At 39.3% G+C, this 22,285-nt stretch overlaps 2 protein-coding genes across 9 annotated transcripts in view; one reads left to right on the top strand and one right to left on the bottom strand.

Moving 5' to 3' along the window:
- Positions 1 to 22,285, bottom strand: part of LOC124157299 (oxysterol-binding protein-related protein 9) — a 289,688-nt gene that overhangs the window by 129,954 nt on the left and 137,449 nt on the right. The window contains exon 1 of one of the 5 annotated variants that reach the window (XM_046531908.1): positions 4,465 to 4,563. The exons of the other annotated variants lie outside the window; for them this stretch is intronic. The gene's annotated coding sequence lies outside the window, so the exon portion shown is untranslated. Of the gene's footprint in view, positions 1 to 4,464; positions 4,564 to 22,285 lie in introns of those variants that run through there. 5 annotated transcript variants of the gene reach the window in all.
- Positions 12,463 to 22,285, top strand: part of LOC124157300 (elongation of very long chain fatty acids protein 1-like) — a 34,111-nt gene continuing 24,288 nt past the window's right edge. Inside the window, exons 1-2 of one of the 4 annotated variants that reach the window (XM_046531913.1) lie at positions 12,463 to 12,579; positions 12,655 to 12,896. The gene's annotated coding sequence lies outside the window, so the exon portion shown is untranslated. Of the gene's footprint in view, positions 12,897 to 14,946; positions 15,199 to 22,285 lie in introns of those variants that run through there. The other 3 variants (XM_046531912.1, XM_046531916.1, XM_046531911.1) reach the window with 3 other exon arrangements.

Genomic DNA, 22,285 nt, shown 5'->3' with positions numbered 1-22,285 from the left:
TATTCTGAACTCACGGCTTCCTTCTTGAAGACATAATTAGGGAGGGAATTTTTTAAGTTTCTTCTGTTACAATTGCCTCAGCAGAACAGAAATGAATGCGATTTATTAAATTTAAAGACGATGCTGATAATGCTTTCCATTAACACAGGTTCGACATCGATTAAGTCTTAATATATAATGTTAATAATAGATGCTATGCATTTGGTATCAGCTTAAATTTTTTTTTAACTAAATAGAATGAAGGAAATAAGGATATGAAAAAGGTCTTGATAGAAAAATTTAGTGATGACGTCAATTGCCGCATGCGTCGTTCGTGAGAAAAGAGGGAGATTCAAGACTCATGGAAAAGCCAAAAAAGAGAAAAAAAATAATGGCGCGGACTTTTTCTGATCGAAAAGGACAAGGGGTATAGACCAAATGGCTTACAAATGTCAAAGTTGAAAACGGTCGGCAAGATGCTAACATTCCAGTATTACTTGCTACTCCCTTTTAAAAACGCTTCCACCACAAAAATCACGAAGTTACTTACTTGCGGCTACTCATACATTTCTGAACGAAATTTTTATCTTATTAAGAAAAAAATAACACTGTGAATAATTGAATCACGAGTGGAACGGAACCCAAGACTTGAGCAAAAGTCATTCCAGGCATTTTAGCATTGGTAAAGGCATATCTGGCAAACATGGTGAACACGAAATCATTTTAACGAGGAAACACTACACTGGCCATTTCGTAATAGTATGCAAGTAGGAGAGAAAAGAAATAATCCGGCATGTGTGGAAACTACTTTGATATGACAAAGGAAGCCTAAAAAAAGTAGCTGAATTTATTTATGACTGTGAAGCAATCATGGGAAAGTTTTCAGGCACTGCCACACTGAATAATATGCACAATTACAGCATACGCATTCTTCGTGCGTAGTTGACGTCATTTTGAGGTATAAGTTCAAACAAACATTACACAAAATTTTTTAAAGAAGAACAACGTGTTACAAAAACGATGATTTTTTCCGTGGTTCTTCGTGCTCGCTTCAATTTGTGAGGGAACGAGAGAACAGCATAAAGTTCACCGAAATAGTTATCGGATTTAAAGGTGATGCTAACTCTCAGCAGGACATTTTTATATAATTTCTCCCAAAAAAAGAGCTGATTAATAGCAATCTTCCATGACCAAGGTGCGACCCGAAAAATGCCACTTATGTACCCTATAATGTATTCTGAGTTTTTTTTTCGTGGAGTTAAATTATGGATGTCAAAATTGACTTCTAATTATTAACAAAAGTTGGCCAACACTGAGCGCACTGTCACGGCGGGTAACAAAGATGTGAATAAAGAGGCTGTGCCGAAAAAATATTGTGGAGAGAAGATTGACGAATTTTATTGCGCCAAACAATCGTTTTTTTTTGCTGAGACAATGGACGACAAGAAGGAACGACACAGAGAAAAGATCGATCGTTCAGAGTTTTATCTACAAGTTATTTTTGCAGTGAGTTCCTCCACTTCCATATGTAATGCATCTCATGATATTTCGTCAACTTTGGGCCCAGATGAAAAAAATGAAGAAGATGTCGCATAAATATGATTTTCCAAGGGAAGACAAGGAAAGAAAGGATGAGCATAAGCCTTTGCTAATTAATTTGTAATTAATTAGCAAAGATTAATGCCTAATCAATTTAACAGGTGTTAAACTGATAAAAATTATATGAGTAATTTCCGTTCTTATCTTGCACAATTTCCCCGAATCTTTAAATAAATTATATATCCTAGGCCATTGCACAGAAGGCAAACGAGTAAAAAAAAGACAACTTCGCACTGCCTCACTAAAACATAATAAAATTCAAGCAAAAACTGAAATTTTTTCTCATCCCAAAACCGAGTATCGATGTCCAAAACCTTAACAACGTTTCCTGATGATTTCACAACGACTTTTTTTGTCACGAAAGGGCGGTCCGTAACAAATTGTGGTCAAATTCCATTTTCTGGCTCTTTGAGTCATTTTATTGCTAATCTCACAGGTGGAGGCGGACGTCGTAAAACTTGATTCTGTACGCCCAGCCGAGGCAGGCACTCAATGAGCAAAAAATCAATGCATTATTAATTGATGTCAAATTCATCTCTTGAGAAATTAGGAATATCATTAGACTAGAAGCATGTACATACAGCACGAAGACCATATTCTCAAATATTAGACCCAGTAGAAGCTCAGTATAAACATCCATATGCTTGTAACGCCTTGTGATAGTAGATGTATTTGCATGAATGCAAAGTTGAATGATAATAGCCACAGAATAGAGAGGATTGGAATCAAAAGAAGCGTGGGACTTAAAAAGACGGACGTGTGATCAAAAAAATTCCTCCGGCGAAGAGGCAAGGAAGGTCCGAAAAGTACATCTGTGCAGAAAAAGTTAGTTAAAAAACAAAACTGAATCGAATTACCGGTGAATATCAAACCCGTAAGAACATGAAAATGGAAAACTGAACGAGAAGAGTACCCCAAAAGGTCAAGAATCTACTATTTTAAGAAATTTACCAAGCGGGAACGGTACGATGAGTCTCATTATTGCGTTGGTGGCTACTTACAATTAAACAATTATGCAGGAGAAAATTCATCCTCCTTCACGAAGATAATAGCAATATTTCCCGAGTTCTTTTCATTACGGACCTCGTCGAAAAATCGGGGGATTCCAGTTTGAGTTCGGATCGAGACATCTTTTTCATCGGAAGATTTTTTTGTGTTCAAGTTAACAATGGGGAAAGTTCGAAAAAAGTATTCCGGCAGCAAGTCTGAAGCATTATTGTAAATCCAACCATTCAAGGTGACATTGTATGTAGTCTTATTTCCATGGACTCTGAACAATGTGTACAGGACAGTATGTCCAAACCAGATGAACTAGAAAGTAAACGAACAGGGAATGCAGAGAAGAGGGTTGGATATAGGCTTTCACCCGAGGATATACGATTGAAAAATAGACTAAACCTTTTAGATAAATTCAAGAGCAGTGTCTTTTCTGACGAAGTTAACCATATCTTGCGGACGCCAACGTACTACGGAAGATCAGATCATATAAATAAAATAGGAGAGATAGATTGCAGAACAGACAGATTCCGAATGTCATTTTTTCCACGATCAATAAGAGATTATAACGGCAGCAATAGAACGCGTAAATAGATTGCATGACTTGTAGTGTAGCCTACTAACCTATGTAAAACTTACTGCATGATTCTGAATTTCTATTCTATATTCTATTTCTAACAGCATATAGTAGTATAGTTTGCTATTATACGGGACGTTTCTTGGACGGTGTGGTGTGCATGTGGGAGTCCAAATGCATGCTGCATGCTGGTGATTGATCACCCCCTGCCAAACACCCTAGAGGTGGCTCGCAGGGTAATTTGTAGATGTAGATGTAGATGTAGATATCGAGCGAAGGCGGTAGATACGACTAGGGCCCACAGGGGATGAGGGGAGGAGTAGAGATAGTTACGAAGGGGGTGGAGAAGGGGAGCAGGTATACGTCACGCCTCCAAGCGAATAATAAGAAAAATGGATGCGAGGGGAATTCCTACGAATAGCGTCACTTGTTCATCCGAACCATCCGAACTATACTGTCCAACATCCTCGATGCACGTCTCACTTGGCTTGTTTTCAACTCCAATCGGCCAGAGCATACATGCGGCCCCTGACCCGAGGAGCAAATGCTCAAAACAATTTGCTGCCGGTGCAGGTACACTGGAATTGATTATTGAGTGTACCACCACAATAGGTAGTATCTAAATACGTAATAACACATATTAATGATTAGGGATAAATTTTACCTGATAAAATACCCAGATTTTGTATCGGCGAATCGATCTGGTAATATTATATTTTTCTTGCATAATTTGCCACGACAACAGCATTAAATTTCCAACCTGGGAATACGTGTGAATTAGGGAAACTGATCGCTTATCTGACGATAATGACGTACACAGTAAGACTTCATTACATTCACTGGTACTTAAACACCCTCAATCAGCGAAGAAAATCATTCGTTTTGACATTATAAATAGCTTAACGTTAGAGAATATAGTTAACGGGGAAACAGTATTTTAAAAATTACCATCACTACTAATGCTGAAAGATTTATGAACATCTAATTAAGATAAAACATCCAGAGAAGAAAAAAAAAATAAAACACCTTGTACGTTAAGGATAAGGATTTAATCGAGATTATAAAAGTTTGAACGCATTTTGACAACTAAAGGACACTTTGACAAAAAGAAACAACATTGCTAGGCAATATTGTAATGCCATAAAGAATCATAGGACATGTGTAAAACATGAAAAAGCTTATTTGAAAAACGATGAATTAGAGACGTTGCGACAGTAAAAAATTCCAGGTAAGTAAACAAGTATTGGTTTATAACTGTTCAACGGAGATGTCATATAAAATACTAAGGTAATAACTTTAAGTCTTATCCGTACCTTTCGTGATAACGTGAGGCATCGTAGCAAACAGAACACTACTCAAACGACGAACTTCACTCATACGAAGGCTTCTCACGGATATTAGAGTCGAACACCCGCATAGCACCAACGTTTTCTTGTATTATCAGGGCACAGCAACCGCCTTCCTATAACTTTTTTCCCGGAAGATTTTTATCATCCCTCTGGAGTCAAATCGATAATATCAACTGCACAGATGTCCATCGTCGCCTGCGAACATCGGCAGCAGCGATTTATTTCACCCACTCTCCCTCGCGTTCACCGGCCGAAACATTGGGACGTGCAATGCGTCACCGGAGGGGTAAACCAGTTAGAGCCACGTACGTAGCGCACATCTGACACCAGTGGTGGTGGCCATTGCAGCAAATATATAACATGACTCGCTTTCGAGGTCTGCTGCCTTCTCTGGTCACTCTGCCAGTTCTTACAACATTTGTCTGCCCTTTGTTCCTTAAGGATCGCTTTTTTGTGATATATGAACTACTTAAAATGGATCCTAGGAAAACCAAACATTTCTTGGCTTCCAATTACTGACTACCACAAGGTGTGGACTAATGGCTGCCACAATGACTTTAGCGCCATCAACAAGCTTCTGAGCGATGTTCAAATTCCTAATTACCATAGATTTTTAACCCAAAAAAAGTAGAGGAATAAGGACATTTGGCAACGCTGAAATATATAGAAAATTACGGGTTTCGACAATTTAACCTAGCGTTACAGACGATTTTAGAGGGGGTCGATTCTATAACTTTTCGTTGTATGATTACTAATCTTACAAGTCTCGTACGATATAAATTAGTAAGTCAGTCAACGGTAGGAATTGGGTTTTACATGTAAATATATCAGGATATATATGTATTCCTTAGAATGTTCCACAGAAAAACGAAGCATAATTGACTTCGTGAAAAAGATGCCCTTTTCAATGCGCTACACAAACTGCCTTTATGAATAATGGGCTCCAATAACTCCATCTTCATTTATTTGAGAATCTCATTCTATTAAGACAGTTTCCTTTCTTCGTACAATGTAACCACATTCACTAATAAAATTACCTTCATACCCCGCCGACCAAAACGGAATTAATTTCATGGATGACCCTCGTGCATTTAAAAATCGAACATTTTTAAAGGCTCTTATAGCGAATCTTACCAAATCTTTGGACAATAGGTCTCTGGACAAAATTTTAATATCCCTTCAAATGCTAACTAAAAATCGTAAAATATGGTAAAATTGTCATAAAGGCCACTTTAACGCACTCATTTCACATATTTTCTTAAGAATTTAGAAAAGAAATGACCGAAACAGTTCCAAAAACACACCCACTTCAAAACGTAATTCCATTGGCCAGCCGGAAAGTGACGTCAGCTCATGCAATCGTGTGGGAAATCCAGTGGCGTTGCGCATTGTCACCAAATTTCTCGGTTTATTTAACGACTTTAACGTGAGGTTTTATTTCTTATATATCTTTCGGAGGTTTTATCGTAAAAAAAACGCCTCGGAACCCGGTTTCACCAAGGCTGACACCGGAAACTAGCCGAAAATTACAACGGCAGCAATGTTTACTTACATATGCAACAGAAATTGCTACTTGCATGATGAAAGCCGGGGAGTGAATATGCATAGCTATGGAAATATAATATCACCGGCTCTTGTAAAATACATATTAAATGTGTTTATGAAATTTAACAATGAAATTCCATTTATTAGGGTCGGACGAGAAGATTACGCTGACGACGCCATTCGCACAATCTAAACATATGTTCAGATTGCCATTGGTTGCGTGCAAATTATGCACAATGAAAACGAATGTATCGTTCGAGCTCGTGTGTGCCCCGAGCACAACCTATTATGTGGAGGCACGAGTTTTTGAGGAGGACGGTGAGGTGGAAGTTAACAGCCTTTCTTGCAATGATTGCATAGCTAGTTCTGAGAGCAGTTCAAGTATTGTGTAAGTAGGGCTGGGCAAAATTGAAATGCACAATACCTGTGATTTGGGAGTTTGAAATATAAAACAGTATTTGAAATACTTTTTGAAATAAAAAAAAACATTTGTAAGCCGGCCGGTCGACGGCCGACAGAGGTCTTCGTTAATATTTTTAAAACACCTTCCCTAGGTATTTCGCTGGAATCCTCATTCCATGGACAGGTGAAACTTATTTCAGTTCCAAAAAATGTCCTCAAAAAGCAAATCACGATATCACCTTATTCATTAATATCCAGAGATAAGGAGAAAACAAGATATAGTTCTTACCTAACACCTCCGATGCGTTGATTCAGAGGGAACTGCGGTATAGACTCTCCTCACAACCAACTAAGGCCCTTATTAGACGAGGTAACCAGGCGACGTCGCCAGCGACGGTAGCTGGCGACGTCGCTGGCTACCAAACTTAGTAGCCAGTTATGTAGCCAGTTCAGCAGCCAGAATTTTTCCGTTTTCTCTCAGTTTGCTGTGAACTATAGTGGACTGCGTTGTGTGAGTGGTAACGTTATCTTAATTTTGTAACGGCCAACTTCAGGCACTTTTTCACGAGCTCTTCATGCTTTTTCTTTTGGGCGTCTTTCTGCGGCTCTTCTTTTTTCTTCTTCTCTCCGCGTATCCCTTCCACTGAATCAGAAGATGTAGGCATTTTATCAACTGGAGTGGACATATTGAACAACTCACCCACTCACAACAGAACACAACACAACAGTGAGCAGTACCAAGCGAGGTGTACTGACCGAGTAGCCTGGCGACCTCGTGTAATAAGCTCCGTATGCTACAACGCAGCGTCGCCAGTATGGGTAGCCAGTGGCGACCGGAGTGGCGACGGGGCTCGGTAGCCAGTCAGTCGCCAAAGTGTGGCTACGTCGCTGGCTACCCTCGTGTAATAAGGGCCATAAGAATCAATGACCCACGACAAGCTGGGTAGCCAGGTTCGTCGCTGGCGACGTCGCCTGGCTACCTCGTCTAATAAGGGCCTAAGACTACGAGATGAACGGACAGGTATATTTCCTAAGCATGTGGAACGAGAAATTAAGGGATAAGTATTACAAAGTCGTTGGCTCTGGTTTCATAACAATGTGTGGAATATGTTGCACGACCGCCACCTGCTTCGAGAACGGAAATACGATTTTCCTGGAGGGGAGTCGCACTTACCCCGCAGTCGCACTTACCCCACCTTATGGAAACTAAGAGATCTTAAAAAATATTTTACCTGTTTTTGCTCGTAAGGATAGTTACAAATAGTACACGAAAAAGGTATGTTTTAAAAATATATATTTTATTTTTTAAAGTAAAACTTCTCAAATGTTGCTCTATATGGTTGCATTAGTCTCCTTGAGGAATACAATTTTTTCAAAAAGTGTCGGACAGAGATCCCCTCGAAGTGGATAAAGCCAGCTAGTGAAAAAACTTTCCACTGGTGAAGATGAGTAGGTATAGGATTGTGTCAAATCTGATAAACAATGCGTTAATATTAGAATACATTTTTTTCATTCATTCACATTCGTCGGCACTTTCTCATCCGAACCAATCTTCGTTCTACGTCTTGGGTGACCGCATGAAAATATTTATTTGGAGCATTTCTAGTCGTATTTCTGCACTTAGGCACAATGCAGTACTTGAAGCTATACGCTGCGACATATCGAGGAATAACTACGACACGAAAAATACGGCGTAATAACCACAATATCTCCGCTGTAAACTTCAATAATGTGCACGGTCAAGGTGGTTAAGAACAACACTATTGCATGAGCTGACGTCATTCAAGATGGCGGCGGTGCGAATTACGTTTTTCCTCGATGGCTTGTAAGACGTATTTTAAATGCTCATAATAAAAAAATAGATGACTTTACAGCCATATTGTTATAACTTTTAGCTTAATAATTACACCTACTTTTCAGAAACGTCTTTACCTAAATAGGTGTTCAGAGACCTATTACAGACCACTTTAATGAAAATATTTACCTCTTTCTGAAAAAAAACTAGGCAAAACCGGCGGTAATAAGTTTTAATTTGAATTTAAATTCATGGACTACTCGGTATGACATGCACCCTTATATTGATTTTTAAAATCGAAGGGTGTCATCTATGAAATACATTCTCTTGAACCAAGCAGAAAACATTAAATTAATTTTCTTAGACAAACAGCTGCCACGGAACATGCTTAAGAGGAGGAATCAGCGAACTGAAAGCGTGAAAAAAGACTGAATGAAAACCACAAGATTTCCTCCGTAATTTGTGATATATCGCAAGAAACTTAAAGCCTTTAAATAAATGATAACTGCGACTATATGTAAAACGTATTCAATCAAAAGAGGTAGATTTTTCAACCAAGTCAAGTTAATTCGTGAACCTTAAAAAAGTAAACACCTCCACAGCTATTTGCCATATCACCCTTCGCGGAGCTAAAACAGAGACTTCGTAATTCTTCGTTAAAACTTTCGCGGGTACTCGTCATTATAATTAAAAACTTTTGGGCTATGTCGCCGCGTCAATTAATTGACGCAGCGACATAGCCCAAAAGTTTTTAATTATAATAAAACAGAGACGTCAATTAAATTGCGTAAGAAAGAAAGGACAGAAACAGAATGCAATTAGCAGGGGTGAATATTGAGACAGCGTATTTTACGGTCCATGAAAATGCAGGAAATAACGTGTAATGAATAATATAATAAATAGACGATTTAATGAACGTGTTGTCCTCATGCAATTGAAGACGCGATAGAATTACCTTTACAGCAGAAGAAGGTGCTCGTAACCAAGAGGTTAAGAGAAGGGCAAACACACACGTTGATTTTTCCGTTTTTCGCGGCTTCACGGTAATGGGTCACATTGAGGAAATTTCATAAAAAAGAATCAATCGTCTAAGCCTCTCCATTACCAACAATTAAGCCCAAATTGCATATTAACTTTTCCCAACCATTTCGTGGATAACTCCATCGGTAGCTCAACTGATCGCCTGACTTGATACTATCATGGATGGCAAAATCGAAAAATACTCCAATTCTTTGTCCTACTATTAACCCAAGCAGAGTGCAATGGTAAGCATTGCTAACTACAGCGAACGATTCGGTGTAATTAACGTGGCAGCATAAGCGGAAAAAATTATAGCTTGAGCTACCGTTCTAACGATCTCTTAATCATTATCTTAAGTGATCCCTGAAAAAAATGATAGGATAATTTGATCTCAAATCTAAACCAAGTATTTTTGTTGAGGCCAACCAAGGCAGAGGTGGAGGAGAGGAGTAGGTAGGATTAACCTCAACAAATTTGAGAGAAAAAAGTTTTTGCTAAGCCCATATCTTATATGGTCTCTAAAGTCAATCATCTTGCATACGACTGCAATCCACCTCGTGATTCAAACACACTTTGTAATATTTTAAGTTACATGAAAATTGACCCATGTGTTTCAAATCAGTACAAGTGCATTCAGAGAAGTTTTGCGAAATATCTCTTTCACTACAAACCTTCAAAAATACCAAAACCATCACTTGCACTTTTCCATGAATATATGTATATATGGTATTTCATGCAACAACAATTCATGGAAAAGAATTCGAAACCATAGATCAAGTTGTCCCAAAACTTCACACGAAAATTGTGCACGTCAAATTATCGCCGGATTCTTGTGGCTTATGTCTTAAATTGTTGATTTTCCCCGAAAAGGTACAAATCCGTCTCTGAAAAGACTTAAAATTCACTTTTTATCACGTAATTGAAGGAAAATCTCCATATCTTCTACGTTACCCATAAGTTACCCCATACCCCTAAAATAAATGCCTGTATTTACTTTTGGAAAACTGATGAAAATCCACCCATAGCAAGGTTCTAAAACCGGTTATTCTCCGTAAGAAGACAGTGCAGTAGGTTCCCCGGCTTGACGAAAGCTTCGACTTATGAGTGATAGGGCCCAATATCTGAACTGATTTTGTGCGTGCTTTTAAGGATGTCAAAATTCGCAGATTTTGTTTCCACTCGCACAGTTAGTCATTAATTCGCATTTTCAGAAACTACATTTCTGCCAACGTTTTGAATTCCGACTCGGGACTCGTCCGCAGGGCTGCTGAACGCCGTTTCCAAGAAAATGGCCTTCTTATGGTGAGGTTATTCATTTTACTTTTGAAGATCGAAACAGAAAAATTTTACAGAAACATTAACATTTGCTGATACCCTTTGAACCGATTCTTCATCTGAAAATTAAGGAGATACAAAATACAATGGAATATGCTTTAGGAACGATCCCACGGAAGGAATTAATTCCACAAAGCAAGGGTATCCTGTAGGTACCCTCATTTTCCGAGGAAGAATTCCGCGCGTGGCAGCCGTGGCGCGCTATCGGTCCAACCGGCTCTCAGTGGAGTTAACTCCCTTAAAACCTGGCCAAAAGTCGAAATTCTTAACTTTTTCCAAAGTTCAATATTATTGCTCCCATATTTTATATAGGTAAAAGAGTTAATAAATACAACATCTGATTTAAGAACTGATTTTAGCCATGGATATAGTAATCTCAAGTTAGTGGATTTGAATTTTTAGTTTACGCGTAGAACGAGTCCATTGTCGCGAGTTTGATAGGCTATTTTCATTGTGTTGTGCTGCCGCTTAAAATACAGTCGGATCAGCATAAATATTAGAGACCCTCCAGTTAAAATAATATTTTTAAATTGTGCATCAATTAAATATGAAATATAAATGTCTTTCTTAGCTTTTATCCTAATGCCTTTAAAAACTAAGCAACCAAATGCCAAGACTTTTTTATATCTGAAAAATCAAGTTTTTTTTACTTGAGTCGAGCTTTGTCGGACACAAATTTTTAACACCTTGCATAATAGGATCTCTTTTTTAGGGCAGATACACGAAAAAACTTGCCAATATATACACTCTTTTGTATTTATAAAGTTTGAATCACAAACGCAATTTTGGTTTTCTGCTTTTAATCTCATAAACTCAGAGCCTTAACACACTTTCACCTATGAGTGTTAGTTATTTAAGGTAAAATAATTAAATAATGTATTTAGGAATGAAAGATTTTTCTCACATAGGTACCTAATTTTTTTTTATAAATTCAAAATTTAAAATTAAATTGAGGACAGACAAAATAAATTCGCATTTTACATCAGTATCTCTGAGTGAATGGTAAATACTTCCGGCCAGATTTTGTGGGGAACACTCCAGTGTGGAGCGGGCCACACCGCGCCCACGTGGTCCAGCCGTAGCGCACTGCGGCGGCGATGTGGAGCACTCCTCCCCCACCGCTTAACTCAGTGTGCCCTCCCTCCCGTCGCCGTCAATGGGAAACTGCCTCTCGGGGAAGAGGGGCAGAGAGGGGAGGGAGGATGTGCAAAGGAGAAGGAGGAGAAGGAGAGGAGAGGCTGCTGGGAAGGATTCGTGGGCAGTTTCGTTCCTTGCCTCGACTCGGTCGCGAATTGAGGATCGAGATCCCACTCATTGTCAGATCCTTACGCTTCCATTTCACATCATCACTCGGCATCTCACACGCATGAACTCCTGATGTAAATACTTGGAGATGATTCAATTTACCCCTCATACTGCATCAAAATAACTTTCTTTTCTCAAAACACTAACTTGGACCACCGAAAACAAATATGGCGTATAATATGATGATGATGAATTGAAGATAGGTATTAGATGTCAACTTTTACTAGAGATGGGTCTTCAAATAAATATTAAATTTACTGCTAAATAAGCCGACGTTTAACACTTTTATGTATGCATCATCCACAAACAGACGGCAACAGAGAAAACATCTATGAGAAAGACGCAATGCATAAACACATCACGCAACAAAACACACATACCACGATTTTGAGGACACTGAACTTATGCCAGAAATGACTAAATTAGAAGGAGGAAAGAAATTTTGTTAATTGCCCATGGTAACCAAAAGAATAAAACGCTGCCAAAACAGCAACAACGACAACAAAGACCATGACTAGACGTCAACAAAATAGACAATAAATAAATATACTTAAGACGATTCTCGAGAAATCTTTAGCTTCTAACAATAGTAAACCATAATATATGCATTATTGAATCTGCTGAAACGATTTAATTGAAACTGAACGTTAATGCGCGTGCAACATGAGTCCTGCAATGTAAGTATTGTGGGTGTTTTCATTTTTTCAAACCCACGGCATCGATAGGTATTTAAGCTGCATCTAGATTTTTAGGTCCCTCAACAACAAGTGCTCCAACCGCGCTTTGGGTGGCAGGTGATTCAGGCCAAGGGATCAACAATTGGGCCATTACTTCACAAAAGGCGAGACAAAAGAGAAGGATTACGCGTGCACGGACGGAAAGGAGAAAAGCGACTTCATCAACCGAGTCGATTGGCCTTGATAAAAGACGAACGGATGACAATTGGACATCATGTACAACGGAAGGATGAACAACGGGGGAGTATAACACTAAGGTAGGGATCGCATTTCCTAATGGTATCACCACCTGATCATGCACACAGTACGAATTATATTTTGATAAGTTTTATGTTTTGCCAATTCTTAAAACTTGGAAACAAATTGCAGAGCCACTTCCGGTTTTAATTGCAGTATAATTTATGACGAAGAAGGTTTCCCCACAGCGATTTGATGCGATAAAAGTAAAACTTCTAACTTTGAGAACACAAATCTTTTATCAATTCAGTAAGTTTTCTTCCTTGCCCGTTTCCAGAAAACAGATCAAAGTCGGGGACTTGGAGGCAAAAGCACCTCAACACTCTGGCAGCTTTGCTGTTACTTAGTTATTACTTTGAATCTGATCAATTTTGGGATTTATTGCAATAAGTGCACAGGGGATGTAAATAGCGACACTATTGATGTATGGATAGAATGGAAATGATAACTTGGCTTTCAGATTTGATAATACAGGGATAAAAGAAGACGTCAGTTCATGTATATTTAGAAAAATAACAAATCGATAGATCCGATGTTTATTAATTCACTTAAATTACTCGAAGATACTAAATGATAAGTCTGCCTTTTAAAGAAGAACCTCCTTAATTATTATCAACACCGTCAGGGTTTACGCGGTGGAGTCACTATATTTCATAAGACCATCGTATACCATATGTGAATCGCTAACCGCAGAAAGGCATCATGTGACTTTTACCTTTTTTAATTAAGCTGTTGCTCGGTGAAAGACTAAACGTTTCCTACTAAAAGGAAGTATATGTCATGCTAATAACACCGAGCATATGTTTCCATGTAACAAGATAAATCGTCCAACTTGGACATGATGCCTTTCTGCAGTTAGCGATTCATATATCGCTACAAAAAACAATTAACTGATACGAGCGGTTCTCCCAGGCACGGCGTCGTAATACATACGGCTGTACGTCAAATTAAAATTTATGAGGCGCAGCCGGCCCTATCAATACATTTCTACAGTGGAGCTCACACACTAACTTTGTTTGTTTCTCTTGTAGTTTCGTATACTTTTGGAATACGAGCATCATTCAGGATAGGGGGACATATTTAAATTAACCTAGTCACAAATATCTTCCCACTTTCTGGATATTCATAAAGATCCTTGCCATGATACAAAAGGAAGATAAATTATTATACTGCCAAACCCACCACCACTACCCCTCTGTGGTTCGAGTTACACTTTATCAATGGATAACTTCAAAAATGAGAGCATTTCTGGATTTAAGTCGTGGAAAAACTTTATTTCACATCATTTATTATGGGTTACCCTCCGTTGAATAGATGAGATTATTTACTTTGCCAACGTTTCGGCAAATTGTATTTTTTACTTTTGTCTAATCTACGACGTGGGATGCCGTTACTTGATTTTCTAGATGGTTTTGCTTAGGGTGTGAATTTTCTTTCGACTTAAAAAGTTGTTAGTGTAATTATATGCTTATTTTTCAACATACTTCTTGCAATGGATCGCTTTTCTAATTGTAATTCTTAGCCCTTGGGAAGATGTGTAAATAAGCCGAAACGCTGGCCGAGCAATTTTAATCTTATCATTCCAAATAAAGACCAACTTCTTAGTGTCCTAAGAAATTATTAAATAAGCAAGGTCGAAAACAAAAATAGGAATTTAAAATACACATTTTTTTAAATGAAAAATCTTGAAATGTGATTTTTCTCGGAAGCAACATGGTACAAACGGAGGGGTTAATGCCATGACCGGCAGGCGCTCCGAATCGTTCCCTCAATGGGTTCATTCAATTTTGGCCCGATTCGCTCCCAAACGATCCATTCTCCTCAGAATGGAGGGGGAGGAAGGTGGGGGAAGAGGGAATGGGATAAAGCGCTAGGAAGAGAAGAGGAGCCGGTCTCCGCGGGCAGAGAACGTGTTATATCTGCCGGCAGGAGAGAAGCGAAAAACGGCAGCCCTCCCCACCACGCTTACCCTCTAGTATCCCATAAGGCACCTCGAACCACCTCCGCCTCCACACACCCTCCCTCCCGCCCCCCAGGGAGGCCGCATCTTTAAACACGACCACATGCGCCCACTCTCACATGCACACACGCCGGTGACAGAGGAGGGACGGACCGAGGCCCCAGACAACAACCACCCGAGGAGTCGGATGGCGATAAGCAGCGAGGACGGCAATGCACGGACCGACACAGTGAGTGAATAACATAGCAAGTGTTTCCCTGGCGACCCAAGAAATACCATTGACCTGCACCACCACGTGGGAAGAGTATTTGCGAAGAATCCGCAGGGAATCTGCACAGGAAGGACTCGGCTTATTTAAAAAGGTATGCTGGTGATGATCCTCCCGCCTTCTTACGATATAGATCGAATTTTAAACCGCGAATGCTGAAATAAAAAGCACGCGAGGTATTTGATCACTGAACGCGACAAAGAGTCATCAAAAGAGAGTTCTATTGAATTCACCTTGAAGTTACAATGGGCTCGCCAGTGTCTCGCAGACGACGGACCAGACAAGCGCTCAAAATCGTCCCGATGAAATTCCATCTCAAGGATTACGCCCACCCATCAAACGGTGCCTTGCGTGTGTGTTCTATGGATTCGCCAGGAGAAATGGCGGTGGTCTTATCGTCCTCCAGAACCCATTGCGTTCCCATCGCTTTCCCTCATTTTTTTCTAATCCCACTCACTCTCGTAAGTGTCCGCAGTAATTTAATCCCCTCACTCCGTCCTCGCTAAGGGAGAGAATACCGAGAATCTGAGGGACAACAGAGCGAGTGTAAATCAATACTCGACCGCGAAAGAAGCGATGCACGCAGGCAGGGAGGGAGGTATGCGGCATTTTAAAACGTGTTCGATTAGTGTGCAACAATCTTCTCAATATAAACTTCATATAATTGTTCACTGTCTACGTTGACTATCATTGTTTCCTAAGTAAATAGTTAATAATGAATGGAGAAAAAAAGCATGGCGTACAGGGATAAAAACGTATATATTTGGAATGACGTGCATATAAAAATAATGAACGTCACTGTGTATCCGAGTAAAAGTCATATATAACTACCAGATTTAGGAAAATCTAAAAAGAAACGACTGTTAGTCCTGTCATCGAATTCCTGCAGCTCCCCACGTGTTCCATAGAAAACATGGCGGAAAATTTTATCGGGAGCGTCCACGCTATATTCGAGCGCTACTTGAACGACGAAAATAGAACACCGCATGTGGTACTTTGAATCTTCATACTGCTATTACAATACAGTTGCTTACGTTTTGACTCCCCTTCACTGCTTTTTAGCGGTCGCATAAGTGAGATAAACAGAATCGTCGTAACACAATTTCGGAGTTGGGTGTGACGAGAAATATGATGCACCAATTTAGGACAATCTTATACAGAAATATAATCCCCACAACTCCGAAAGATAAAATTCCGCCATACCGGCGGAAAACTGCCGCATTTTCATAGTTGATATCCGTTATCATTCACGGATACAGCGGCGAATTCTCCTCCGTCCGCGACCTCCACGGTGTGACGTCAACGATGATCAGCTGAGCGCCCTTCATGCTTCTGCGCGAAGTCACGTGTTCGACCTTAGGTCTGATTAGTTCTCTGGACAGCCCTCTCATGACTTTTTTTCCACGTCCGGCCGATGACGTCGTCTTGGCCGAAGAGCCGCGCCAAAATGTCAAATGATATCTTTTTTCAATGCTCCTTATCGCGAATCCTAATTCTTATCGATCATTGTAGCGGGTTCTTTCTCTCTATCTCTCTTCACACTTCAAAGTTTTCGCACGGCCTTCAAAGCAGAGGAACTGTTCTAAACCTGTGTTTTTTGCCGTTTCTAAGTCTACTCCGGACAAACTTTGAGGAATACGAAAATTCACGGAAAGAAACAGCAAGGAGACCTATGAAACAAAGAAGTTAACAACTCACACGAAGTCCGTAATCATTTATACCAGGAAAGTGACTGATTGACTATAGAAGTCGCATTATTATCGAAAAATTACAAATCCAACAATTACCCAAAGTCCACACCCAAGTATTACTCAGAAGATGATTTGGGAAATCATAACAGCTCCGTTTCCTTAACCATTACATAAATTTCCGTAAATGCATTGCCAATGTTGAAAAGTAACCTTTCTCCCTATATTCTAAACTCTACATGAACTGTATTCTGTCAATATTCTCTACTATGGCTCGCAAGTTTTCTCCTTCAAACCCTGGTATTCATTCTTTCTCCATACACCCTAATTTGCCGTCTTAAAAAGTCAAATGGTCCAGCTTCAGAAGTATAAAATATTCATCAAGCCAAAATATCGGTCATTTTATATCGACATCGAATAATTTTTCAACCACATTTACATTTCAATTTTTCTTACACCTACTACTAGCATGAAGTTGGCTAATGGTTAACCTCATTTCGCAAATTGTATACATTCATTAATATACCTTCATGCCGTAGGTTGTGAATTTACAAAGATTTTTTCGATAAAACAAGTCACAAGCTGCACGGGGAATCACATAAAATATTTAAAAAAACAACTATGAAATGAAACGATTAAGAAAGCCATGGTCAAAGCTGAATTAGATAGAACTAGAAACTAGAAAATTAAATGCAAAAAAAGGGTAAAAGACAGTAAAACATGCAAAAATATGAGTGAATAAGGGTTGTGATTTAAGAAAAGCGAAGTTATGAGCATTTACTTAGCGAAGCGATTGGATGTATAGTATATGAGTATGTATTATACATTCGCCACGGCATAGTATTTGTATTTAACAGAGGTTCTACTAGCGGCAATATATGTTGCAAGTCTACAGAGGCTTCTAACTATCAGGCCTCATTTCATGCGGGTGGGTATGAAAGAAAGGAAGTCGCGATTAAGAGTTGGGGGCTATTTACCGTGCAGTCACAACACATGCATTTTCGCAGACACCCAAGCAGTTTCCCGACTTGTGAGGCGATATTCCTGAGAGATCCATGCAGGCACATGACCGCACAAGGAAACACACACAGCGTGAACAGGCCTTTCGCGAAGAAAACATTAGTCAAAATGATTCATACAGAGTATAACCAAGCAACCGGCCGATAACGGCGGTGATGGACGCGAAAGCGTACGTCGTACACACGCGCGTAACCATTTTCCCACTGGCGTGCGAGGTTTTCGCGCGCAAAGGATTCGTTTCCCGCTCCTCCTCGTGCATCTAGCGTAGCGGAATGCGCTGTTCTTATCTTTCCGGGCGAAATTTCACGCCGGCGGCGCCGGTATCCCGCACATGCGCCATGTATCTTAAGCCCCGCGGTGTTGGCGTGTTCGGGCGGTGGCGACATACAATATCAAATTCGGAAGTTCCTCTGCCGCAGGGGCAATTGAGCAGCAGCGATGAATTTCCGCGGGAATCAACCTAAGCGGACCAAAAGACACCTGATTCCCCACTTCCCTGCGTGGATTAAAATTGTTTTAATCACCGCCAATGTGAGGGTGAGGGGCACAGGCAATTTTCCACTATTTTTATACGTATTAGCTGTTGAATCAAATGATATATCAACTGCGTAGTCACAGTGTATTTAGAAATAATGAAATTTTATTCATAGCCAATTTTAAATATCAACTTGTGAATGAAATGAATTTATAATCAGGAGTAAATGGCTTTAAAATAGTGGAAATGCTTCTTTTTTCTCCGAACTATAGCCGTTATATGGAAAATACACACCCTTCAGGCTGAATTATAAGAAAAAACTATTGCGTGCAATTGAGATAAAATGGGTCATTAGTTTCATTACGGGAAATATGAAACAAATCATTGACCCTGCAGTTCGCATAAATAAATTATAATCACAAGGAAGGTCTCCCTTAAATAAATGATTGGGTTCTAACAACGAAATGTCAGCATGTAATTTTCCCTAAAAATCGCTCCCTTCACTGGAACTTTTTGTACTTAAATTTTGTCACCTAGTGACTACTTTGTAACGGCAAAAAAGAAAACACGAGTTCTATCGGTGTTAGACTCACAATCAGTCAGGAAGCGTTAAACTCGGAGCGCCGAGTACGTGAGTTACAGGTAATCCCAAACCCAACAGACGGAGGAAAACAATGTTGCTATTTACGGGGTTTTGGGTGTTGGAGAAATTTCCGTTCCAGTGTCGCCCTCTGCCATAAGCGATGGGTTTGATAGGAAAAGCTAACGATTTGAAAACAGCCCATGTACTTCCGCAATTGAAATGGAGTCCTCGTATATACCCTGATGTAATTTTGATCGCATTCGACCACGTGGGTAGAAGCAAGGAATGTTTTTCTCACATATAAGAGGCTTTACCGCTGGGGGGTCATGTGGTCGCCGTAAGAAAGCCGATTATCGGGTCGAAATGACTGCTTCATCGATTTCTGATTCCAGTGACGGGGGATTATATCCCTAGAGCGGTCACACATTTGACGGCAAGGACTGCTGCCACGAGGCCAAACCTATTTAAATATTATGAGAAAAAAAAGGGAGGAGCAGAAGAACCATGCAGGCGTAAGCCATTGGAGTGTCTATGAGAAGGTATACAGTTACGACAACGTCGCCAAACTGCAGCGCTGAGGAAAGCAGGATATGTAACCGAACACCTTTTCACCCCTAAGCAATTGCAAAAAAGCCAACAGAAAGAAGTCATATTAGAGGAGAAAAAAAACACGGGCAAGAAATACTATCCAGCCCCAGGTTGACCAAACGAATCGTAACATACATAAAATGTAATGCTAATGAGGCAATGTACAGCAAGGAAAATGAGGAGGTTAGACATGTTGGGTTGGTTAGGTTATGGTTTGGTTACTTCCCCGGTGATTGCGCTTAGTAAGAACGGTCAACAAAGTCAGACTTTTTTGCTAAAATTAGGCAAACTGAAAAAAGGATGAGATGGGCTCACAATAGGGAAGAACTGCCGAGCATATTAAAGTAAACCTATGCCAATAAGCCGGCAATTTCGAAAAACAAAGAAAGCAATAGAAGGTGAAGATTTTAAGACCAATTTTCATTCATTTATTTACTAGCTGAATTCGTTGATTAAGCGGTGCACTTTAAGTTTTAGCAAGCGACTCTGCACAGCAGATGGCATACACAAAAATTAATGTAAGTAAAACAATTTTACACTATTTTAACACAAAATATGCAGCAGTAGTCCTGATTTCTAATGTGGTTATCAAGATGTTATTTTCCAAATGTTTTTCCACAACCAACCGGCGAAGAAAATAATACCGAATCGCCAATGTCTTTAACCGTGGGATGTACACAAACGGAGTATTACGTTGAATCCAAATAAACGAACTGAAAATAGGGGGTTAAAATGTATTGAAAATCATAGTCGGAAAAATAAAGCGCCGATAATAGAAATATTGACACACCACGTAGGTCGATTTCTATCACGAATATTCATTCGTACAGCGCTCAGCTAGGGAATTCAAAACAAAGGATAACTTCCGCAGTAGACTCGGGTCCTTAGCGGAAGAGAATTTATGAATCGAATCAATACGTATTGCTTAATCGGAAAATTATTGAGGTAGGTCAGAACACTCTGAACCGCGATGTCGATGTAGCCTAATGGCTAACCACAACCATGCTAGGAAAACAAAATCCCACGGTTTGAATGCCGCGATACTGACTTCGATGACTGAATTCAGAATAGTGGCGTAACTAGAAATATGCTTTGGGGGGGGGGTAGGGATGAGATGGCCTGGGGTGGCGAACCCCTCCCAGGTAACTGGGGGTATCTGGGAACATTTTAGAAAAATTACATGCCTGGAAACACATTTTGCTACATTTTGACACCAAAATTTTAACTTTAAGTAGATGCAGTTATTGAAATGTCAAAACAAGACAATAGTTTTAAATATTTTTTAAATTTCTCCGAGGCTTTGAAGGGGGGATCTATCGCCTCATTTCCCCCACAGTTACGCCACTGATTCAGAACATACAATCCCTTTGACTGAGGCAAAATTTTTACGTCTGTGAACAATGACCGTTCCATGACGGAAATGCCATATTCCAGTACTCTCATAGTTTGACCGGAAAAATATGGCGAAAGAAAAGAACGCACAAGATAATTTGAGTCAAAGCTTAAATTGAAAGCACGAGTTTCACTCCACTTGTTAAATTTATGTCTTCAAAAAAATTTTTAACTTCATGGAAATAATAATTTAATAGTTAAGTAGGCGGATCCCAAACTGAAGTCAACCCACCAGATTATAACTTCAGATCCGTAAATCTAGAAAAAGACAAAATATCAAGGTAAGTGAACAAGAAGTGGTCGCAACAGTACTTAATATCTTAGAAAAATGCTAAGAAAAAATTTATACTTCTCAGAAATTATAATAGAAAAAGTATATAGATCAGTTTCATTCGAAACCATTATACTATAATTGGCCGGTCATCAAATACAACTTCCATGAAATACATGACGAACATAAAAATCTCTCAGGTACATGCAATTTTAACTGTACAGATACAAATCTAATCGTATACTAAAATAAACTTGTAATGTGCCCCACTTTCATCTATTATTATGCAGAAAAATACCTGAAATCTTTGTATAAATAAAGAAATGAGAGAATTAAATAAATGAAGAATAGAATAAATAAATAGTTGAAATATGAAAGTACACTAATTTTAAAATTGCACCTCGCAAACTTCAACAATCATCGTTAACAAGATTTCAAGAATATTCACTATTCTTCTGCACTTTCTTACATAGATAATGAATTAAACCGTATCGCGATTTCATGTTTTCCTTCCAGAGAAATTATTTCCTGCGGTATCTTCGTACTTGTCTTACTAGTCCTGGCATAGGCACATCAATAAGCTCCAGCCTTAAAGTTCAACTCCGAGTCAAGGTCTCAAAACAATGCAATTGCAGAAAATCGCAGGAGGCGTGTTAGCCGGCGCGTATACCATCACGCTTAATCCTTCCCTCGCCCTCCTTTAAAGATGGAAAACCCTTTAGAGCCACCGACGGTAATTAGCGCATTCTAATTAGACCAATGGGGCATGATCTAAGCTCTTCACCTACGCTAGATCTAGAAAAATAATCACATTCTATTTCCCAACATATATTCCAGTAATAATATTACTCCAATACATTCGTATTTTGAGAATACAAATAATTGGGTACAACGAAAGCACTTCATTTTAAAGGAGTATCAGTCCTTGCGTAAAATACCGTTTGCAGTATACCGACTCAATGTATATTATAGTCTAAGACATGAATAAAAAAGTTGACTTGGAAGCTTTTAAACTCCAAAGACGCTGACGGTAAACAGAGATAAATATTGCAAAGTATAGCAAAAGAATCGGGACCTCGTTTATTTTCTCTCGGTTCCAAAACAAAGCAATAATAACATCACTTTAGTGCGAAAATTTTCACTAAAATTTCTGTACTTCTGTTT

The sequence above is a fragment of the Ischnura elegans genome, chromosome 4 (genome assembly GCF_921293095.1).
Source record: "Ischnura elegans chromosome 4, ioIscEleg1.1, whole genome shotgun sequence".
Taxonomy (NCBI): Eukaryota; Metazoa; Arthropoda; class Insecta; order Odonata; family Coenagrionidae; genus Ischnura; species Ischnura elegans.
The sequence above is the reverse complement of the archived record's forward strand: the minus strand, read 5'-3'. Positions and strand labels throughout refer to the sequence as shown.